Source organism: Leiobunum rupestre, chromosome 10 (assembly GCF_980474605.1).
Source record: "Leiobunum rupestre chromosome 10, qqLeiRupe1.1.hap1, whole genome shotgun sequence".
NCBI lineage: Eukaryota > Metazoa > Arthropoda > Arachnida > Opiliones > Sclerosomatidae > Leiobunum > Leiobunum rupestre.
Genome location: NC_143393.1, coordinates 29,409,477 through 29,431,610, shown reverse-complemented (window position 1 = coordinate 29,431,610; position 22,134 = coordinate 29,409,477).

The window sequence follows — 22,134 nt, the reverse complement described above, 5'->3', positions numbered from 1 at the left end:
TGAATATTTCCATCTCCAAAATCCATTTATCTGGCAGATTGCCGTGTGAAATTCCAAATTTTGGTAAATTTCTTCAGTCAAACAGGGTTTTGAAAATACATTGACACTAGCAATTGATTAACAAATCAATAAACTTGAATAATTATTGATATAAATAAGCCTGGCAGCTCTGTTTTGTTAACCACACTAAGATAATAAATATTAATTTTGAATTAATTCCAGCTCCAAAATCCATTTATCTGGCAGATTGCCGTGTGAAATGCCAAATTTTGGTAAATTTCTTCAGTCAAACAGGGTTTTGAAAATACATTGACACTAGCAATTGATTAACAAATCAATAAACTTGAATAATAATTGATATAATAAGCCTGGCAGCTCTGTTTTGTTAACCACACTAAGAAAATAAATATAAATTTTGAATTAATTCCTGCTCCAAAATCCATTTATCTGGCAGATTGCCGTGTTGAAATGCCAAATTTTGGTAAATTTCTTCAGTCAAACAGGGTTTTGAAAATACATTGACACTAGCAATTGATTAACAAATCAATAAACTTGAATAATTATTGATATAAATAAGCCTGGCAGCTCTGTTTTGTTAACCACACTAAGGAAATAAATATAAATTTTGAATTAATTCCAGCTTTAAAATCCATTTATCTGCCAGATTGCCGTGTCGAAATGCCAAATTTTGGTAAATTTCTTCAGTCAAACATGGTTTTGAAGATATATTGACAATAGCAATTGATTAACAAATCAATAAACTTGAATAATTATTGATATAAATAAGCCTGGCAGCGCTGTTTTGTTAACCACACTAAGATAATAAATATTAATTTTGAATTAATTCCAGCTCCAAAATCCATTTATCTGGCAGATTGCCGTGTTGAAATGCCAAATTTTGGTAAATTTCTTCAGTCAAACATGGTTTTGAAGAAATATTGACAATAGCAATTGATTAACAAATCAATAAACTTGAATAATTATTGATATAAATAAGCCTGGCAGCTCTGTTTTGTTAACCACACTAAGAAAATAAATATAAATTTGGATTAATGCTTAATATTTATGAATATTTCCATCTCCAAAATCCATTTATCTGGCAGATTGCCGTGTGAAATGCCAAATTTTGGTAAATTTCTTCAGTCAAACAGGGTTTTGAAAATACATTGACACTAGCAATTGATTAACAAATCAATAAACTTGAATAATTATTGATATAAATAAGCCTGGCAGCTCTGTTTTGTTAACCACACTAAGATAATAAATATTAATTTTGAATTAATTCCAGCTCCAAAATCCATTTATCTGGCAGATTGCCGTGTGAAATGCCAAATTTTGGTAAATTTCTTCAGTCAAACAGGGTTTTGAAAATACATTGACACTAGCAATTGATTAACAAATCAATAAACTTGAATAATAATTGATATAATAAGCCTGGCAGCTCTGTTTTGTTAACCACACTAAGAAAATAAATATAAATTTTGAATTAATTCCAGCTCCAAAATCCATTTATCTGGCAGATTGCCGTGTTGAAATGCCAAATTTTGGTAAATTTCTTCAGTCAAACAGGGTTTTGAAAATACATTGACACTAGCAATTGAATAACAAATCAATAAACTTGAATAATTATTGATATAAATAAGCCTGGCAGCTCTGTTTTGTTAACCACACTAAGGAAATAAATATAAATTTTGAATTAATTCCAGCTCCAAAATCCATTTATCTGGAAGATTGCCGTGTTGAAATGCCAAATTTTGGTAAATTTCTTCAGTCAAACATGGTTTTGAAGATATATTGACTATAGCAATTGATTAACAAATCAATAAACTTGAATAATTATTGATATAAATAAGCCTGGCAGCTCTGTTTTGTTAACCACACTAAGAAAATAAATATAAATTTTGAATTAATTCCAGCTCCAAAATCCATTTATCTGCCAGATTGCCGTGTTGAAATGCCAAATTTTGGTAAATTTCTTCAGTCAAACATGGTTTTGAAGATATATTGACAATAGCAATTGATTAACAAATCAATAAACTTGAATAATTATTGATATAAATAAGCCTGGCAGCTCTGTTTTGTTAACCACACTAAGATAATAAATATTAATTTTGAATTAATTCCAGCTCCAAAATCTATTTATCTGGCAGATTGCCGTGCGAAATGCCAAATTTTGGTAAATTTCTTCAGTCAAACAGGGTTTTGAAAATACATTGACACTAGCAATTGATTAACAAATCAATAAACTTGAATAATTATTGATATAATAAGCCTGGCAGCTCTGTTTTGTTAACCACACTAAGAAAATAAATATTAATTTTGAATTAATTCCAGCTCCAAAATCCATTTATCTGGCAGATTGCCGTGTTGAAATGCCAAATTTTGGTAAATTTCTTCAGTCAAACATGGTTTTGAAGAAATATTGACAATAGCAATTGATTATCAAATCAATAAACTTGAATAATTATTGATATAAATAAGCCTGTTAGCTCTGTTTTGTTAACCACACTAAGAAAATAAATATAAATTTTGAATTAATTCCAGCTCCAAAATCCATTTATCTGGCAGATTGCCGTGTTGAAATGCCAAATTTTGGTAAATTTCTTCAGTCAAACATGGTTTTGAAGAAATATTGACAATAGCAATTGATTAACAAATCAATAAACTTGAATAATTATTGATATAAATAAGCCTGGCAGCTCTGTTTTGTTAACCACACTAAGAAAATAAATATAAATTTTGAATTAATTCTTAAGAATTATGAATATTTCCATCTCCAAAATCCATTTATCTGGCAGATTGCCGTGTGAAATGCCAAATTTTGGTAAATTTCTTCAGGCAAACCGGGTTTTAAAAATACATTGACACTAGCAATTGATTAACAAATCAATAAACTTGAATAATTATTGATATAAATAAGCCTGGCAGCTCTGTTTTGTTAAGCACACAAAGAAAATAAATATAAATTTTGAATTAATTCTTAAGAATTATGAATATTTACAGCTCCAAAATCCATTTATCTGGCAGATTGCCGTGTTGAAATGCCAAATTTTTGGTAAATTTCTTCAGTCAAACATGGTTTTGAAGAAATATTGACAATAGCATTTGATTAACAAATCAATAAACTTGAATAATTATTGATATAAATTAGCCTGGCAGCTCTGTTTTGTTAACCACACTAAGAAAATAAATATTAATTTTGAATTAATTCCAGCTCCAAAATCCATTTATCTGGCTGATTGCCGTGTGAAATGCCAAATTTTGGTAAATTTCTTCAGTCAAACAGGGTTTTGAAAATACATTGACACTAGCAATTGATTAACAAATCAATACACTTGAATAATAATTGATATAATAAGCCTGGCAGCTCTGTTTTGTTAACCACACTAAGAAAATAAATATAAATTTTGAATTAATTCTTAAGAATTATGAATATTTCCATCTTCAAAATCCATTTATCTGGCTGATTGCCGTGTGAAATGCCAAATTTTGGTAAATTTCTTCAGTCAAACAGGGTTTTGAAAATACATTGACACTAGCAATTGATTAACAAATCAATAAACTTTAATAATTATTGATATAAATAAGCCTGGCAGCTCTGTTTTGTTAACCACACTAAGAAAATAAATATAAATTTTGAATTAATTCTTAAGAATTATGAATATTTACAGCTCCAAAATCCATTTATCTGGCAGATTGCCGTGTTGAAATGCCAAATTTTGGTAAATTTCTTCAGTCAAACATGGTTTTGAAGAAATATTGACAATAGCATTTGATTAACAAATCAATAAACTTGAATAATTATTGATATAAATTAGCTAGGCAGCTCTGTTTTGTTAACCATACTAAGAAAATAAATATTAATTTTGAATTAATTCCAGCTCCAAAATCCATTTATCTGGCAGATTGCCGAGTGAAATGCCAAATTTTGGTAAATTTCTTCAGTCAAACAGGGTTTTGAAAATACATTGACACTAGCAATTGATTAACAAATCAATAAACAAGAATAATAATTGATATAATAAGCCTGGCAGCTCTGTTTTGTTAACCACACTAAGAAAATAAATATAAATTTTGAATTAATTCCAGCTCCAAAATCCATTTATCTGGGAGATTGCCGTGTTGAAATGCCAAATTTTGGTAAATTTCTTCAGTCAAACATGGTTTTGAAGAAATATTGACAATAGCAATTGATTAACAAATCAATAAACTTGAATAATTATTGATATAAATAAGCCTGGCAGCTCTGTTTTGTTAACCACACTAAGAAAATAAATATGAATTTTGAATTAATTCTTAAGATTTATGAATATTTCCATCTCCAAAATCCATTTATCTGGCAGATTGCCGTGTGAAATGCCAAATTTTGGTAAATTTGTTCAGTCAAACAGGGTTTTGAAAATACATTGACACTAGCAATTGATTAACAAATCTATAAACTTGAATAATTATTGATATAAATAAGCCTGGCAGCTCTGTTTTGTTAACCACACTAAGAAAATAAATATAAATTTTGAATTAATTCCAGCTCCAAAATCCATTTATCTGGAAGATTGCCGTGTTGAAATGCCAAATTTTGGTAAATTTCTTCAGTCAAACATGGTTTTGAAGATATATTGACAATAGCAATTGATTAACAAATCAATAAACTTGAATAATTATTGATATAAATAAGCCTGGCAGCTCTGTTTTGTTAACCACACTAAGAAAATAAATATAAATTTTGAATTAATTCTTAAGAATTATGAATATTTACAGCTCCAAAATCCATTTATCTGGGAGATTGCCGTGTTGAAATGCCAAATTTTGGTAAATTTCTTCAGTCAAACAGGGTTTTGAAGAAACATTGACACTAGCAACTGATTAACAAATCAATAAACCTTAATAATTATTGATATAAATAAGCCTGGCAGCCCTGTTTTGTTAACCACACTAAGAAAATAAATATAAATTTTGAATTAATTCTTAAGAATTATGAATATTTCCAGCTCCAAAATCCATTTATCTGGCAGATTGCCGTGTTGAAATGCCAAATTTTGGTAAATTTCTTCAGTCAAACATGGTTTTGAAGAAATATTGACAATAGCATTTGATTAACAAATCAATAAACTTGAATAATTATTGATATAAATAAACCTGGCAGCTCTGTTTTGTTAACCACACTAAGAAAATAAATATAAATTTTGAATTAATTCCAGCTCCAAAATCCAATTATCTGGCAGATTGCCGTGTTGAAATGCCAAATTTTGGTAAATTTCTACAGTCAAACATGGTTTTGAAGATATATTGACAATAGCAATTGATTAACAAATCAATAAACTTGAATAATTATTGATATAAATAAACCTGGCAGCTCTGTTTTGTTAACCACACTAAGAAAATAAATATTAATTTTGAATTTATTCCAGCTCCAAAATCCATTTATCTGGCAGATTGCCGTGTGAAATGCCAAATTTTGGTAAATTTCTTCAGTCAAACAGGGTTTTGAAAATACATTGACACTAGCAATTGATTAACAAATCAATAAACTTGAATAATAATTGATATAATAAGCCTGGCAGCTCTGTTTTGTTAACCACACTAAGAAAATAAATATAAATTTTGAATTAATTCCAGCTCCAAAATCCATTTATCTGGAAGATTGCCGTGTTGAAATGCCAAATTTTGGTAAATTTCTTCAGTCAAACATGGTTTTGAAGATATATTGACAATAGCAATTGATTAACAAATCAATAAACTTGAATAATTATTGATATAAATAAGCCTGGCAGCTCTGTGTTGTTAACCACACTAAGAAAATAAATTTAAATTTTGAATTAATTCCAGCTCCAAAATCCATTTATCTGGCAGATTGCCGTGTGAAATGCCAAATTTTGGTAAATTTCTTCCGTCAAACATGGTTTTGAAGAAATATTGACAATAGCAATTGATTAACAAATCAATAAACTTGAATAATTATTGATATAAATAAGCCTGGCAGCTCTGTTTTGTTAACCACACTAAGAAAATAAATATAAATTTTGAATTAATTCTTAAGAATTATGAATATTTCCATCTCCAAAATCCATTTATCTGGCAGATTGCCGTGTGAAATGCCAAATTTTGGTAAATTTCTTCAGTCAAACAGGGTTTTGAAAATACATTGACACTAGCAATTGATTAACAAATCAATAAACTTGAATAATTATTGATATAAATAAGCCTGGCAGCTCTGTTTTGTTAACCACACTAAGAAAATAAATATAAATTTTGAATTAATTCTTAAGAATTATGAACATTTCCATCTCCAAAATCCATTTATCTGGCAGATTGCCGTGTGAAATGCCAAATTTTGGTAAATTTCTTCAGTCAAACAGGGTTTTGAAAATACATTGACAATAGCAACTGATTAATAAATCAATAAACCTTAATAATTATTGATATAAATAAGCCTGGCAGCCCTGTTTTGTTAACCACACTAAGAAAATAAATATAAATTTTGAATTAATTCTTAAGAATTATGAATATTTCCAGCTCCAAAATCCATTTATCTGGCAGATTGCCGTGTTGAAATGCCAAATTTTGGTAAATTTCTTCAGTCAAACATGGTTTTGAAGAAATATTGACAATAGCATTTCATTAACAAATCAATAAACTTGAATAATTATTGATATAATAAGCCTGGCAGCTCTGTTTTGTTAACCACACTAAGAAAATAAATATAAATTTTGAATTAATTCCAGCTCCAAAATCCATTTATCTGGCAGATTGCCGTGTTGAAATGCCAAATTTTGGTAAATTTCTACAGTCAAACATGGTTTTGAAGATATATTGACAATAGCAATTGATTAACAAATCAATAAACTTGAATAATTATTGATATAAATTAGCCTGGCAGCTCTGTTTTGTTAACCACACTAAGAAAATAAATATTAATTTTGAATTAATTCCAGCTCCAAAATCCATTTATCTGGCAGATTGCCGTGTGAAATGCCAAATTTTGGTAAATTTCTTCAGTCAAACAGGGTTTTGAAAATACATTGACACTAGCAATTGATTAACAAATCAATAAACTTGAATAATAATTGATATAATAAGCCTGGCAGCTCTGTTTTGTTAACCACACTAAGAAAATAAATATAAATTTTGAATTAATTCCAGCTCCAAAATCCATTTATCTGGCAGATTGCCATGTTGAAATTCCAAATTTTGGTAAATTTCTTCAGTCAAACATGGTTTTGAAGAAATATTGACACTAGCAATTGATTATTAAATCAATAAACTTGAATAATTATTGATATAAATAAGCCTGTTAGCTCTGTTTTGTTAACCACACTAAGAAAATAAATTTAAATTTTGAATTAATTCCAGCTCCAAAATCCATTTATCTGGCAGATTGCCGTGTGAAATGCCAAATTTTGGTAAATTTCTTCCGTCAAACATGGTTTTGAAGAAATATTGACAATAGCAATTGATTAACAAATCAATAAACTTGAATAATTATTGATATAAATAAGCCTGGCAGCTCTGTTTTGTTAACCACACTAAGAAAATAAATATAAATTTTGAATTAATTCTTAAGAATTATGAATATTTCCATCTCCAAAATCCATTTATCTGGCAGATTGCCGTGTGAAATGCCAAATTTTGGTAAATTTCTTCAGTCAAACAGGGTTTTGAAAATACATTGACACTAGCAATTGATTAACAAATCAATAAACTTGAATAATTATTGATATAAATAAGCCTGGCAGCTCTGTTTTGTTAACCACACTAAGAAAATAAATATAAATTTTGAATTAATTCTTAAGAATTATGAACATTTCCATCTCCAAAATCCATTTATCTGGCAGATTGCCGTGTGAAATGCCAAATTTTGGTAAATTTCTTCAGTCAAACAGGGTTTTGAAAATACATTGACACTAGCAACTGATTAATAAATCAATAAACCTTAATAATTATTGATATAAATAAGCCTGGCAGCCCTGTTTTGTTAACCACACTAAGAAAATAAATATAAATTTTGAATTAATTCTTAAGAATTATGAATATTTCCAGCTCCAAAATCCATTTATCTGGCAGATTGCCGTGTTGAAATGCCAAATTTTGGTAAATTTCTTCAGTCAAACATGATTTTGAAGAAATATTGACAATAGCATTTCATTAACAAATCAATAAACTTGAATAATTATTGATATAAATAAGCCTGGCAGCTCTGTTTTGTTAACCACACTAAGAAAATAAATATAAATTTTGAATTAATTCCAGCTCCAAAATCCATTTATCTGGCAGATTGCCGTGTTGAAATGCCAAATTTTGGTAAATTTCTACAGTCAAACATGGTTTTGAAGATATATTGACAATAGCAATTGATTAACAAATCAATAAACTTGAATAATTATTGATATAAATAAGCCTGGCAGCTCTGTTTTGTTAACCACACTAAGAAAATAAATATAAATTTTGAATTAATTCTTAAGAATTATGAATATTTACAGCTCCAAAATCCATTTATCTGGGAGATTGCCGTGTTGAAATGCCAAATTTTGGTAAATTTCTTCAGTCAAACAGGGTTTTGAAGAAACATTGACACTAGCAACTGATTAACAAATCAATAAACCTTAATAATTATTGATATAAATAAGCCTGGCAGCCCTGTTTTGTTAACCACAATAAGAAAATAAATATAAATTTTGAATTAATTCTTAAGAATTATGAATATTTCCAGCTCCAAAATCCATTTATCTGGCAGATTGCCGTGTTGAAATGCCAAATTTTGGTAAATTTCTTCAGTCAAACATGGTTTTGAAGAAATATTGACAATAGCATTTGATTAACAAATCAATAAACTTGAATAATTATTGATATAAATAAACCTGGCAGCTCTGTTTTGTTAACCACACTAAGAAAATAAATATAAATTTTGAATTAATTCCAGCTCCAAAATCCAATTATCTGGCAGATTGCCGTGTTGAAATGCCAAATTTTGGTAAATTTCTACAGTCAAACATGGTTTTGAAGATATATTGACAATAGCAATTGATTAACAAATCAATAAACTTGAATAATTATTGATATAAATAAACCTGGCAGCTCTGTTTTGTTAACCACACTAAGAAAATAAATATTAATTTTGAATTTATTCCAGCTCCAAAATCCATTTATCTGGCAGATTGCCGTGTGAAATGCCAAATTTTGGTAAATTTCTTCAGTCAAACAGGGTTTTGAAAATACATTGACACTAGCAATTGATTAACAAATCAATAAACTTGAATAATAATTGATATAATAAGCCTGGCAGCTCTGTTTTGTTAACCACACTAAGAAAATAAATATAAATTTTGAATTAATTCCAGCTCCAAAATCCATTTATCTGGAAGATTGCCGTGTTGAAATGCCAAATTTTGGTAAATTTCTTCAGTCAAACATGGTTTTGAAGATATATTGACAATAGCAATTGATTAACAAATCAATAAACTTGAATAATTATTGATATAAATAAGCCTGGCAGCTCTGTTTTGTTAACCACACTAAGAAAATAAATTTAAATTTTGAATTAATTCCAGCTCCAAAATCCATTTATCTGGCAGATTGCCGTGTGAAATGCCAAATTTTGGTAAATTTCTTCCGTCAAACATGGTTTTGAAGAAATATTGACAATAGCAATTGATTAACAAATCAATAAACTTGAATAATTATTGATATAAATAAGCCTGGCAGCTCTGTTTTGTTAACCACACTAAGAAAATAAATATAAATTTTGAATTAATTCTTAAGAATTATGAATATTTCCATCTCCAAAATCCATTTATCTGGCAGATTGCCGTGTGAAATGCCAAATTTTGGTAAATTTCTTCAGTCAAACAGGGTTTTGAAAATACATTGACACTAGCAATTGATTAACAAATCAATAAACTTGAATAATTATTGATATAAATAAGCCTGGCAGCTCTGTTTTGTTAACCACACTAAGAAAATAAATATAAATTTTGAATTAATTCTTAAGAATTATGAACATTTCCATCTCCAAAATCCATTTATCTGGCAGATTGCCGTGTGAAATGCTAAATTTTGGTAAATTTCTTCAGTCAAACAGGGTTTTGAAAATACATTGACAATAGCAACTGATTAATAAATCAATAAACCTTAATAATTATTGATATAAATAAGCCTGGCAGCCCTGTTTTGTTAACCACACTAAGAAAATAAATATAAATTTTGAATTAATTCTTAAGAATTATGAATATTTCCAGCTCCAAAATCCATTTATCTGGCAGATTGCCGTGTTGAAATGCCAAATTTTGGTAAATTTCTTCAGTCAAACATGGTTTTGAAGAAATATTGACAATAGCATTTCATTAACAAATCAATAAACTTGAATAATTATTGATATAATAAGCCTGGCAGCTCTGTTTTGTTAACCACACTAAGAAAATAAATATAAATTTTGAATTAATTCCAGCTCCAAAATCCATTTATCTGGCAGATTGCCGTGTTGAAATGCCAAATTTTGGTAAATTTCTACAGTCAAACATGGTTTTGAAGATATATTGACAATAGCAATTGATTAACAAATCAATAAACTTGAATAATTATTGATATAAATTAGCCTGGCAGCTCTTTTTTGTTAACCACACTAAGAAAATAAATATTAATTTTGAATTAATTCCAGCTCCAAAATCCATTTATCTGGCAGATTGCCGTGTGAAATGCCAAATTTTGGTAAATTTCTTCAGTCAAACAGGGTTTTGAAAATACATTGACACTAGCAATTGATTAACAAATCAATAAACTTGAATAATAATTGATATAATAAGCCTGGCAGCTCTGTTTTGTTAACCACACTAAGAAAATAAATATAAATTTTGAATTAATTCCAGCTCCAAAATCCATTTATCTGGCAGATTGCCATGTTGAAATTCCAAATTTTGGTAAATTTCTTCAGTCAAACATGGTTTTGAAGAAATATTGACACTAGCAATTGATTATTAAATCAATAAACTTGAATAATTATTGATATAAATAAGCCTGTTAGCTCTGTTTTGTTAACCACACTAAGAAAATAAATTTAAATTTTGAATTAATTCCAGCTCCAAAATCCATTTATCTGGCAGATTGCCGTGTGAAATGCCAAATTTTGGTAAATTTCTTCCGTCAAACATGGTTTTGAAGAAATATTGACAATAGCAATTGATTAACAAATCAATAAACTTGAATAATTATTGATATAAATAAGCCTGGCAGCTCTGTTTTGTTAACCACACTAAGAAAATAAATATAAATTTTGAATTAATTCTTAAGAATTATGAATATTTCCATCTCCTAAATCCATTTATCTGGCAGATTGCCGTGTGAAATGCCAAATTTTGGTAAATTTCTTCAGTCAAACAGGGTTTTGAAATACATTAAACTAGCAATTGATTAACAAATCAATAAACTTGAATAATTATTGATATAAATAAGCCTGGCAGCTCTGTTTTGTTAACCACACTAAGAAAATAAATATAAATTTTGAATTAATTCTTAAGAATTATGAACATTTCCATCTCCAAAATCCATTTATCTGGCAGATTGCCGTGTGAAATGCCAAATTTTGGTAAATTTCTTCAGTCAAACAGGGTTTTGAAAATACATTGACACTAGCAACTGATTAATAAATCAATAAACCTTAATAATTATTGATATAAATAAGCCTGGCAGCCCTGTTTTGTTAACCACACTAAGAAAATAAATATAAATTTTGAATTAATTCTTAAGAATTATGAATATTTCCAGCTCCAAAATCCATTTATCTGGCAGATTGCCGTGTTGAAATGCCAAATTTTGGTAAATTTCTTCAGTCAAACATGATTTTGAAGAAATATTGACAATAGCATTTCATTAACAAATCAATAAACTTGAATAATTATTGATATAAATAAGCCTGGCAGCTCTGTTTTGTTAACCACACTAAGAAAATAAATATAAATTTTGAATTAATTCCAGCTCCAAAATCCATTTATCTGGAAGATTGCCGTGTTGAAATGCCAAATTTTGGTAAATTTCTTCAGTCAAACAGGGTTTTGAAAATACATTAAACTAGCAATTGATTAACAAATCAATAAACTTGAATAATTATTGATATAAATAAGCCTGGCAGCTCTGTTTTGTTAACCACACTAAGAAAATAAATATAAATTTTGAATTAATTCTTAAGAATTATGAACATTTCCATCTCCAAAATCCATTTATCTGGCAGATTGCCGTGTGAAATGCCAAATTTTGGTAAATTTCTTCAGTCAAACAGGGTTTTGAAAATACATTGACACTAGCAACTGATTAATAAATCAATAAACCTTAATAATTATTGATATAAATAAGCCTGGCAGCCCTGTTTTGTTAACCACACTAAGAAAATAAATATAAATTTTGAATTAATTCTTAAGAATTATGAATATTTCCAGCTCCAAAATCCATTTATCTGGCAGATTGCCGTGTTGAAATGCCAAATTTTGGTAAATTTCTTCAGTCAAACAGGGTTTTGAAAATACATTGACACTAGCAATTGATTAACAAATCAATAAACTTGAATAATAATTGATATAATAAGCCTGGCAGCTCTGTTTTGTTAACCACACTAAGAAAATAAATATAAATTTTGAATTAATTCCAGCTCCAAAATCCATTTATCTGGAAGATTGCCGTGTTGAAATGCCAAATTTTGGTAAATTTCTTCAGTCAAACATGGTTTTGAAGATATATTGACAATAGCAATTGATTAACAAATCAATAAACTTGAATAATTATTGATATAAATAAGCCTGGCAGCTCTGTTTTGTTAACCACACTAAGAAAATAAATTTAAATTTTGAATTAATTCCAGCTCCAAAATCCATTTATCTGGCAGATTGCCGTGTGAAATGCCAAATTTTGGTAAATTTCTTCCGTCAAACATGGTTTTGAAGAAATATTGACAATAGCAATTGATTAACAAATCAATAAACTTGAATAATTATTGATATAAATAAGCCTGGCAGCTCTGTTTTGTTAACCACACTAAGAAAATAAATATAAATTTTGAATTAATTCTTAAGAATTATGAATATTTCCATCTCCAAAATCCATTTATCTGGCAGATTGCCGTGTGAAATGCCAAATTTTGGTAAATTTCTTCAGTCAAACAGGGTTTTGAAAATACATTGACACTAGCAATTGATTAACAAATCAATAAACTTGAATAATTATTGATATAAATAAGCCTGGCAGCTCTGTTTTGTTAACCACACTAAGAAAATAAATATAAATTTTGAATTAATTCTTAAGAATTATGAACATTTCCATCTCCAAAATCCATTTATCTGGCAGATTGCCGTGTGAAATGCCAAATTTTGGTAAATTTCTTCAGTCAAACAGGGTTTTGAAAATACATTGACAATAGCAACTGATTAATAAATCAATAAACCTTAATAATTATTGATATAAATAAGCCTGGCAGCCCTGTTTTGTTAACCACACTAAGAAAATAAATATAAATTTTGAATTAATTCTTAAGAATTATGAATATTTCCAGCTCCAAAATCCATTTATCTGGCAGATTGCCGTGTTGAAATGCCAAATTTTGGTAAATTTCTTCAGTCAAACATGGTTTTGAAGAAATATTGACAATAGCATTTCATTAACAAATCAATAAACTTGAATAATTATTGATATAATAAGCCTGGCAGCTCTGTTTTGTTAACCACACTAAGAAAATAAATATAAATTTTGAATTAATTCCAGCTCCAAAATCCATTTATCTGGCAGATTGCCGTGTTGAAATGCCAAATTTTGGTAAATTTCTACAGTCAAACATGGTTTTGAAGATATATTGACAATAGCAATTGATTAACAAATCAATAAACTTGAATAATTATTGATATAAATTAGCCTGGCAGCTCTTTTTTGTTAACCACACTAAGAAAATAAATATTAATTTTGAATTAATTCCAGCTCCAAAATCCATTTATCTGGCAGATTGCCGTGTGAAATGCCAAATTTTGGTAAATTTCTTCAGTCAAACAGGGTTTTGAAAATACATTGACACTAGCAATTGATTAACAAATCAATAAACTTGAATAATAATTGATATAATAAGCCTGGCAGCTCTGTTTTGTTAACCACACTAAGAAAATAAATATAAATTTTGAATTAATTCCAGCTCCAAAATCCATTTATCTGGCAGATTGCCATGTTGAAATTCCAAATTTTGGTAAATTTCTTCAGTCAAACATGGTTTTGAAGAAATATTGACACTAGCAATTGATTATTAAATCAATAAACTTGAATAATTATTGATATAAATAAGCCTGTTAGCTCTGTTTTGTTAACCACACTAAGAAAATAAATTTAAATTTTGAATTAATTCCAGCTCCAAAATCCATTTATCTGGCAGATTGCCGTGTGAAATGCCAAATTTTGGTAAATTTCTTCCGTCAAACATGGTTTTGAAGAAATATTGACAATAGCAATTGATTAACAAATCAATAAACTTGAATAATTATTGATATAAATAAGCCTGGCAGCTCTGTTTTGTTAACCACACTAAGAAAATAAATATAAATTTTGAATTAATTCTTAAGAATTATGAATATTTCCATCTCCAAAATCCATTTATCTGGCAGATTGCCGTGTGAAATGCCAAATTTTGGTAAATTTCTTCAGTCAAACAGGGTTTTGAAAATACATTAAACTAGCAATTGATTAACAAATCAATAAACTTGAATAATTATTGATATAAATAAGCCTGGCAGCTCTGTTTTGTTAACCACACTAAGAAAATAAATATAAATTTTGAATTAATTCTTAAGAATTATGAACATTTCCATCTCCAAAATCCATTTATCTGGCAGATTGCCGTGTGAAATGCCAAATTTTGGTAAATTTCTTCAGTCAAACAGGGTTTTGAAAATACATTGACACTAGCAACTGATTAATAAATCAATAAACCTTAATAATTATTGATATAAATAAGCCTGGCAGCCCTGTTTTGTTAACCACACTAAGAAAATAAATATAAATTTTGAATTAATTCTTAAGAATTATGAATATTTCCAGCTCCAAAATCCATTTATCTGGCAGATTGCCGTGTTGAAATGCCAAATTTTGGTAAATTTCTTCAGTCAAACATGATTTTGAAGAAATATTGACAATAGCATTTCATTAACAAATCAATAAACTTGAATAATTATTGATATAAATAAGCCTGGCAGCTCTGTTTTGTTAACCACACTAAGAAAATAAATATAAATTTTGAATTAATTCCAGCTCCAAAATCCATTTATCTGGCAGATTGCCGTGTTGAAATGCCAAATTTTGGTAAATTTCTACAGTCAAACATGGTTTTGAAGATATATTGACAATAGCAATTGATTAACAAATCAATAAACTTGAATAATTATTGATATAAATTAGCCTGGCAGCTCTGTTTTGTTAACCACACTAAGAAAATAAATATTAATTTTGAATTAATTCCAGCTCCAAAATCCATTTATCTGGCAGATTGCCGTGTGAAATGCCAAATTTTGGTAAATTTCTTCAGTCAAACAGGGTTTTGAAAATACATTGACACTAGCAATTGATTATCAAATCAATAAATAGGAATAATAATTGATATAATAAGCCTGGCAGCTCTGTTTTGTTAACCACACTAAGAAAATAAATATAAATTTTGAATTAATTCCAGCTCCAAAATCCATTTATCTGGCAGATTGCCGTGTGAAATGCCAAATTTTGGTAAATTTCTTCAGTCAAACAGGGTTTTGAAAATACATTGACACTAGCAATTGATTAACAAATCAATAAACTTGAATAATTATTGATATAAATAAGCCTGGCAGCTCTGTTTTGTTAACCACACTAAGAAATTAAATATAAATTTTGAATTAATTCTTAAGAATTATGAACATTTCCATCTCCAAAATCCATTTATCTGGCAGATTGCCGTGTGAAATGCCAAATTTTGGTAAATTTCTTCAGTCAAACAGGGTTTTGAAAATACATTGACACTAGCAACTGATTAATAAATCAATAAACCTTAATAATTATTGATATAAATAAGCCTGGCAGCCCTGTTTTGTTAACCACACTAAGAAAATAAATATAAATTTTGAATTAATTCTTAAGAATTATGAATATTTCCAGCTCCCAAATCCATTTATCTGGCAGATTGCCGTGTTGAAATGCCAAATTTTGGTAAATTTCTTCAGTCAAACATGGTTTTGAAGAAATATTGACAATAGCATTTCATTAACAAATCAATAAACTTGAATAATTATTGATATAAATAAGCCTGGCAGCTCTGTTTTGTTAACCACACTAAGAAAATAAATATAAATTTTGAATTAATTCCAGCTCCAAAATCCATTTATCTGGCAGATTGCCGTGTTGAAATGCCCAATTTTGGTAAATTTCTACAGTCAAACATGGTTTTGAAGATATATTGACAATAGCAATTGATTAACAAATCAATAAACTTGAATAATTATTGATATAAATTAGCCTGGCAGCTCTGTTTTGTTAACCACACTAAGAAAATAAATATTAATTTTGAATTAATTCCAGCTCCAAAATCCATTTATCTGGCAGATTGCCGTGTGAAATGCCAAATTTTGGTAAATTTCTTCAGTCAAACAGGGTTTTGAAAATACATTGACACTAGCAATTGATTAACAAATCAATAAACTTGAATAATAATTGATATAATAAGCCTGGCAGCTCTGTTTTGTTAACCACACTAAGAAAATAAATATAAATTTTGAATTAATTCCAGCTCCAAAATCCATTTATCTGGCAGATTGCCATGTTGAAATTCCAAATTTTGGTAAATTTCTTCAGTCAAACATGGTTTTGAAGAAATATTGAAACTAGCAATTGATTATTAAATCAATAAACTTGAATAATTATTGATATAAATAAGCCTGTTAGCTCTGTTTTGTTAACCACACTAAGAAAATAAATTTAAATTTTGAATTAATTTCAGCTCCAAAATCCATTTATCTGGCAGATTGCCGTGTGAAATGCCAAATTTTGGTAAATTTCTTCCGTCAAACATGGTTTTGAAGAAATATTGACAATAGCAATTGATTAACAAATCAATAAACTTGAATAATTATTGATATAAATAAGCCTGGCAGCTCTGTTTTGTTAACCACACTAAGAAAATAAATATAAATTTTGAATTAATTCTTTAGAATTATGAATATTTCCATCTCCAAAATCCATTTATCTGGCAGATTGCCGTGTGAAATGCCAAATTTTGGTAAATTTCTTCAGTCAAACAGGGTTTTGAAAATACATTGACACTAGCAATTGATTAACAAATCAATAAACTTGAATAATTATTGATATAATAAGCCTGGCAGCTCTGTTTTGTTAACCACACTAAGAAAATAAATATAAATTTTGAATTAATTCCAGCTCCAAAATCCATTTATCTGGCAGATTGCCATGTTGAAATTCCAAATTTTGGTAAATTTCTTCAGTCAAACATGGTTTTGAAGAAATATTGACACTAGCAATTGATTATTAAATCAATAAACTTGAATAATTATTGATATAAATAAGCCTGTTAGCTCTGTTTTGTTAACCACACTAAGAAAATAAATATAAATTTTGAATTAATTCCAGCTCCAAAATCCATTTATCTGGCAGATTGCCGTGTTGAAATGCCAAATTTTGGTAAATTTCTTCAGTCAAACATGGTTTTGAAGAAATATTGACAATAGCAATTGATTAACAAATCAATAAACTTGAATAATTATTGATATAAATAAGCCTGGCAGCTCTGTTTTGTTAACCACACTAAGAAAATAAATATAAATTTTGAATTAATTCTTAAGAATTATGAATATTTCCATCTCTAAAATCCATTTATCTGGCAGATTGCCGTGTTGAAATGCCAAATTTTGGTAAATTTCTTCAGTCAAACAGGGTTTTGAAAATACATTGACACTAGCAATTGATTAACAAATCAATAAACTTGAATAATTATTGATATAAATAAGCCTGGCAGCTCTGTTTTGTTAACCACACTAAGAAAATAAATATAAATTTTGAATTAATTCTTAAGAATTATGAATATTTACAGCTGCAAAATCCATTTATCTGGCAGATTGCCGTGTTGAAATGCCAAATTTTGGTAAATTTCTTCAGTCAAACATGGTTTTGAAGAAATATTGATAATAGCATTTGATTAACAAATCAATAAACTTGAATAATTATTGATATAAATTAGCCTGGCAGCTCTGTTTTGTTAACCACACTAAGATAATAAATATTAATTTTGAATTAATTCCAGCTCCAAAATCCATTTATCTGGCAGATTGCCGTGTGAAATGCCAAATTTTGGTAAATTTCTTCAGTCAAACAGGGTTTTAAAAATACATTGACACTAGCAATTGATTAACAAATCAATAAACTTGAATAATAATTGATATAATAAGCCTGGCAGCTCTGTTTTGTTAACCACACTAAGAAAATAAATATAAATTTTGAATTAATTCCAGCTCCAAAATCCATTTATCTGGCAGATTGCCGTGTTGAAATGCCCAATTTTGGTAAATTTCTACAGTCAAACATGGTTTTGAAGATATATTGACAATAGCAATTGATTAACAAATCAATAAACTTGAATAATTATTGATATAAATTAGCCTGGCAGCTCTGTTTTGTTAACCACACTAAGAAAATAAATATTAATTTTGAATTAATTCCAGCTCCAAAATCCATTTATCTGGCAGATTGCCGTGTGAAATGCCAAATTTTGGTAAATTTCTTCAGTCAAACAGGGTTTTGAAAATACATTGACACTAGCAATTGATTAACAAATCAATAAACTTGAATAATAATTGATATAATAAGCCTGGCAGCTCTGTTTTGTTAACCACACTAAGAAAATAAATATAAATTTTGAATTAATTCTTAAGAATTATGAATATTTCCATCTCCAAAATCCATTTATCTGGCAGATTGCCGTGTGAAATGCCAAATTTTGGTAAATTTCTTCAGTCAAACAGGGTTTTGAAAATACATTGACACTAGCAATTGATTAACAAATCAATAAACTTGAATAATTATTGATATAAATAAGCCTGGCAGCTCTGTTTTGTTAACCACACTAAGAAAATAAATATAAATTTTGAATTAATTCTTAAGAATTATGAATATTTACAGCTCCAAAATCCATTTATCTGGCAGATTGCCGTGTTGAAATGCCAAATTTTGGTAAATTTCTTCAGTCAAACATGGTTTTGAAGAAATATTGACAATAGCATTTGATTAACAAATCAATAAACTTGAATAATTATTGATATAATAAGCCTGGCAGCTCTGTTTTGTTAACCACACTAAGAAAATAAATATAAATTTTGAATTAATTCCAGCTCCAAAATCCATTTATCTGGCAGATTGCCATGTTGAAATTCCAAATTTTGGTAAATTTCTTCAGTCAAACATGGTTTTGAAGAAATATTGACACTAGCAATTGATTATTAAATCAATAAACTTGAATAATTATTGATATAAATAAGCCTGTTAGCTCTGTTTTGTTAACCACACTAAGAAAATAAATATAAATTTTGAATTAATTCCAGCTCCAAAATCCATTTATCTGGCAGATTGCCGTGTTGAAATGCCAAATTTTGGTAAATTTCTTCAGTCAAACATGGTTTTGAAGAAATATTGACAATAGCAATTGATTAACAAATCAATAAACTTGAATAATTATTGATATAAATAAGCCTGGCAGCTCTGTTTTGTTAACCACACTAAGAAAATAAATATAAATTTTGAATTAATTCTTAAGAATTATGAATATTTCCATCTCTAAAATCCATTTATCTGGCAGATTGCCTTGTTGAAATGCCAAATTTTGGTAAATTTCTTCAGTCAAACAGGGTTTTGAAAATACATTGACACTAGCAATTGATTAACAAATCAATAAACTTGAATAATTATTGATATAAATAAGCCTGGCAGCTCTGTTTTGTTAACCACACTAAGAAAATAAATATAAATTTTGAATTAATTCTTAAGAATTATGAATATTTACAGCTCCAAAATCCATTTATCTGGCAGATTGCCGTGTTGAAATGCCAAATTTTGGTAAATTTCTTCAGTCAAACATGGTTTTGAAGAAATATTGATAATAGCATTTGATTAACAAATCAATAAACTTGAATAATTATTGATATAAATTAGCCTGGCAGCTCTGTTTTGTTAACCACACTAAGATAATAAATATTAATTTTGAATTAATTCGAGCTCCAAAATCCATTTATCTGGCAGATTGCCGTGTGAAATGCCAAATTTTGGTAAATTTCTTCAGTCAAACAGGGTTTTGAAAATACATTGACACTAGCAATTGATTAACAAATCAATAAACTTGAATAATAATTGATATAATAAGCCTGGCAGCTCTGTTTTGTTAACCACACTAAGAAAATAAATATAAATTTTGAATTAATTCCAGCTCCAAAATCCATTTATCTGGCAGATTGCCGTGTTGAAATGCCAAATTTTGGTAAATTTCTACAGTCAAACATGGTTTTGAAGATATATTGACAATAGCAATTGATTAACAAATCAATAAACTTGAATAATTATTGATATAAATTAGCCTGGCAGCTCTGTTTTGTTAACCACACTAAGAAAATAAATATTAATTTTGAATTAATTCCAGCTCCAAAATCCATTTATCTGGCAGATTGCCGTGTGAAATGCCAAATTTTGGTAAATTTCTTCAGTCAAACAGGGTTTTGAAAATACATTGACACTAGCAATTGATTAACAAATCAATAAACTTGAATAATAATTGATATAATAAGCCTGGCAGCTCTGTTTTGTTAACCACACTAAGAAAATAAATATAAATTTTGAATTAATTCCAGCTCCAAAATCCATTTATCTGGAAGATTGCCGTGTTGAAATGCCAAATTTTGGTAAATTTCTTCAGTCAAACATGGTTTTGAAGATATATTGACAATAGCAATTGATTAACAAATCAATAAACTTGAATAATTATTGATATAAATAAGCCTGGCAGCTCTGTTTTGTTAACCACACTAAGAAAATAAATTTAAATTTTGAATTAATTCCAGCTCCAAAATCCATTTATCTGGCAGATTGCCGTGTGAAATGCCAAATTTTGGTAAATTTCTTCCGTCAAACATGGTTTTGAAGAAATATTGACAATAGCAATTGATTAACAAATCAATAAACTTGAATAATTATTGATATAATTAAGCCTGGCAGCTCTGTTTTGTTAACCACACTAAGAAAATAAATATAAATTTTGAATTAATTCTTAAGAATTATGAATATTTCCATCTCAAAAATCCATTTATCTGGCAGATTGCCGTGTGAAATGCCAAATTTTGGTAAATTTCTTCAGTCAAACAGGGTTTTGAAAATACATTGACACTAGCAATTGATTAACAAATCAATAAACTTGAATAATTATTGATATAAATAAGCCTGGCAGCTCTGTTTTGTTAACCACACTAAGAAAATAAATATAAAATTTGAATTAATTCTTAAGAATTATGAACATTTCCATCTCCAAAATCCATTTATCTGGCAGATTGCCGTGTGAAATGCCAAATTTTGGTAAATTTCTTCAGTCAAACAGGTTTTTGAAAATACATTGACACTAGCAACTGATTAATAAATCAATAAACCTTCATAATTATTGATATAAATAAGCCTGGCAATCCTGTTTTGTTAACCACACTAAGAAAATAAATATAAATTTTGAATTAATTCTTAAGAATTATGAATATTTCCAGCTCCAAAATCCATTTATTTGGCAGATTGCCGTGTGAAATGCCAAATTTTGGTAAATTTCTTCCGTCAAACATGGTTTTGAAGAAATATTGACAATAGCAATTGATTAACAAATCAATAAACTTGAATAATTATTGATATAATTAAGCCTGGCAGCTCTGTTTTGTTAACCACACTAAGAAAATAAATATAAATTTTGAATTAATTCTTAAGAATTATGAATATTTCCATCTCAAAAATCCATTTATCTGGCAGATTGCCGTGTGAAATGCCAAATTTTGGTAAATTTCTTCAGTCAAACAGGGTTTTGAAAATACATTGACACTAGCAATTGATTAACAAATCAATAAACTTGAA